Raw genomic sequence first — 4102 nt, 5'->3', positions numbered from 1 at the left:
TTTAAAACAGCCTTGACGGACAATCAATCCGAATTGACCGCGCCGACGTATTCAGTGGAAACTAACTTAAGACGTAAATCTTCAGCGTGCACATTTCAGAAATAGAAATGGACGTTTTATTTTAAAAATAAAAATGTACAAAGGTACTCGTAAAATGGTAATTACTTTATTCCAGTGACCCTAGCCACGGCCGGTGCCCCAGCAGACCATACTGCTCATGCATACGTCCATGCATGGCAGAGAAACCAGGCATCTTATGACCTGTCACGACCACGGTGGTCATGACCAACGTTACTAGATTCGTCACGACTAGTCACGACCGTCACAAGTAGCGCGAGCGATTTAGAATTTTATTCAAAATCAAGATTCCAGCGCTACCAGCGCGTTCAACCAGTCAGCCGTGCCACCCCGTGCGTCGGTACAGTGGGGCACTGTATAGCGTCGGCAAACGGAAGCGCATCGCAAGCATGGGCGTGAAAAAATACCCTGAGAAGCGTTTTTTACTTCACGAGTGATATGTACTACTTACAACGTGTTGCAGCATAATATATAGCGATTCATTATTGTGTATGCGTTGTGCTATCACTCTTATTGTATAAATTTGTGCATTGGAACAGCGCCACTGTACTCATTTGCCTCAATCGATGAGAATTAATCGAAAGTCCGCATAGTATGTGCCAATGGTGGACCAAAAAGGTAGTTCCGCGCAACAGCTGTACTAGCAGTGTCAGCTGCTGCCACTGTAGTCGATGAGAATTAATCGAAAGTCCGCATAGTATGCGGCAATGGTGGACCAAAAAGCGCAACAGCTGTACTAGCAGTGCCAGCTGCTGCCGGCGGCAGAATGACAAAAAAGACGAACGCGTAACGGAGAGCGCTTCCAGCCTTTCGGTGGCAAGAGGTGGAGGTTCTGGTTCAGTTGATTCCGAAACTATTAAGGCGAAAGCCTTTAATGCCTCATACTGTCGTTAGCAGACGCGTCGACAGACGCGTCGGCAGATTCGTCCGCCTTTCGGCGTCACTGCTTAAAAGGCTCAAGGTTCCAGCATGAATAAAGGCGCATCTAGTGAATGCATGGGCTTCATAAATAAAATAAAAGGAGTAAAGTCACGAAAAGGAAAATAAAAAATAAATAAGAAAATAAACAAAAATAAAAACAAAATAAAAATAAGATGTGGAAATAAAAATAAAAACAATAAAATTAAGAAAAGGAGCAAAAAAATAAATAGAAAACAAATGAAAAATAAAAAAGTAAATAAAAACAAACAGTGGCCAGGAAACACTTTTGCCTTGCAGCACTTTAGAGAGCCAAAGTGCCCCCTGAATTTTTTTTTGGTCCAGCATGCAAAATTTCAATTCGTTCACACTGATTCAGGCAATTACCCGCCAAATGTGCGAAATTTGAGCTCGAACAAGCGAGCAGTTAAGCAGAGTTTTTCTCGATTTTCTTTGAGCAGGTACATAGTCCTTCTGTGCGCATGCATTCTCAAAAGGAAGGAATATTCAAGCGCAAGATTCAAACAGTTAAGTTCGTGCAATTACTCCAACTTGTTTCTTTTGGTTTTAAGTTTTGTTGCCCAGCTACTACCAATGTTGTCACAGTAAATTCAAGGCCTGTTTATTAATTTACAGGAGCACATGTGCTCAAACCATCACTGTATTTGTTTTGCATGTGGTGCAGCATGCACTCGAACTCAGTCGCTGGCCCAAGTGAAAGATGACGGCGAGGATAGCATTAGAAGTACAACCCAAAAGTGTCTCAAGATGGCTTTCAGCTGTGTGGTTTGCTTGCAAGTGTGGAGAACGGCACACTTTCGAAAGCTGTCATCTCGCGCTGTTGGCCTCCGTACATACTTTACTGCAAACAGGTTGTGAGATAAGCCAATGCGAAAACAACAAAGTACTGTACTTGAAATCACATAGCAGGCTCACAGGAAAGGCAATGAAGATGAAAACAGTATAGAAGTGTGCTAATAAGTCTTGCTCGGTGCACCAATACGAAAAATGAATCCTAGTGGAAGTCCATTCAAAGTAACTGTGCATTTGGTATGTAGGTGCCAGCTGCTGGCTCAGATGAAACACACAGAGAATGGTGGTAGATGTTGTGCCTCAATTCTCTGTGCATGTGCCAATGCAAAAATGACAAAGGCACTTTTTTGCCTATTATGCTTTAGTGAGCTTAAGGCTTTGGAGTGACATGAAAATTCTGGGTTTGACAATATATGCAGTAACCTTAACGGTTTCGTCTTTTGTTCCCCATCGTGTTTGCCGTGGCATCAAAATAAACATTTCATTTGCTAGTCAACAGATACTTCTCCCCTTTCGAGTCCTGGTTTCTTCTGCTGCATTCAGAATGTATACCATGCCATCTAGAAAGGCGTGTCATGCATGGACCCAGTCTCAAGCATCCATCTGCTTTTTTATGAAAGTATACTAAGCGATTTACTGAACTGCTACACCTTGACCCACCACTGAACCAAGCTGACATTTCTACTTAGATTGCCACAAGTGCTTTCTAAGCTAAAGTCGCAAGACTGTCTAAACTGCAACACGCCACATGCAATACATGGCTTCAGGGTCAACCCCACCAAAAGGTCATTACCAGCAATTTGAAAGCTACCTTTCTTCTTAAAAGAGTATAGACACAAGTAACTGGTTGTGTTTCTTCTTTGGAACAGTGTGCAAGACATTAGCATGCATGGATCAATATACGAAGTAATGTGGGGTACAAAGTTTGGGTGTGTGGAAGTACTTCTGCAAAACTGAATAAAATATCAATAGTGTTACTAAAGTTTTACTAAAATCCAATTCGATTACAAATAAAGTTGATTAAACCAAATTGAATACAAAAGAATATTTTTACAAATGTTTGCTACTTGTGCGAATATTCATACAAAGCGAATAAGTGTGGAAAATAGCAAAGTGCTGGCGGCAGCATTTAAGTATAGCACCGTAACTTATGGAGTTGTACCTACAGCTGTCAAAAGATGGAGCACTGATCTCCACTGGAAGACACACAACACAAAGTCAGTTAATACTGCGACCGTCGTGTTATAGTACATACTGGAAAATTACCTTCAATAAGTGATGATAGTGAATAATCAATGCCTCATCTCGGTAGGTGAGAGGAGTGAGAACTACATATGAGCCACAGTCTCCGAGACGGGGCATCAAAGCAGGGTTTAATGAATCTGCCTGAACCTTGCTGCTTTGCTCCAATTTGGAGGCCATGTGTGAGCATTATGAACACCGCAACTCGAATGAACCGCGTCGCGACACTGAACCCTCCATCAGACAGACAGACCGATCGCACCAGCTTGCTGCACAGTTTTCGAAACAGTCATTTAAGAAAACAATGGTGTGCCTTATTCGAACTTTGTGCCTATTATCCAAAAAAGTATTCGAACACTGAGGACATATTTCATTTACTATTCAAAAATTTCAAATATCTAGACACACCTGGTACAAACAGCCAGACAAGGCACAAAGGAAGCGGGACAACAAAAGGCAACGCTACAATCAACCGAAATATTATTCAAATGAAATTTTATTCAAACGAATCCCTGAATAACTGAAGCGAATTCAATCATGTGAAATTCATCTACGTCCGGTAAACATATCTTCTCTCATCCACAGCTGAACGAAGACTATGACGTCGAAGTTAAGTTCAAGTCGCAAGGCACAAAGGAACTGCAATATAAACACTGCTTCACTGTTTTAACCTGCTACAATTCTTATGCCAGCCTGCCTCAAGAGCTGGAATGACAATGACTGAAGCAGCAGTTACAATGTTGTTTCTGTGTGCTTCACGTGACCTGAACTACAATTTCATGTCATGGTCACTGGTCCGCAGCTGAAACTGGAACGACATGAAAAACTGCAATTGCATATTATTTACAGGGCGTAAGAGAGTTCCACGTAGCAATTCATGTCTATTATAAGGTCTACCGCATCATTACAAAAAAAGGACACACAACCAAAATTTGATGTCTGCACTCTTCTATGGCCTCTTAAAAATTGAGCAAAAAAATTACGATTTTGCAATAAAAAAATGCTAGGAATCCTGAACAACATCTCCCGCAAATGGCATTCTTGTATGTGC

The sequence above is a fragment of the Amblyomma mixtum genome, chromosome 3 (assembly GCF_055824585.1).
Source record: "Amblyomma mixtum isolate Tamu chromosome 3, ASM5582458v1, whole genome shotgun sequence".
In the NCBI taxonomy this organism is placed as follows: domain Eukaryota; kingdom Metazoa; phylum Arthropoda; class Arachnida; order Ixodida; family Ixodidae; genus Amblyomma; species Amblyomma mixtum.
Note: the sequence above shows the minus strand (reverse complement) of the source record.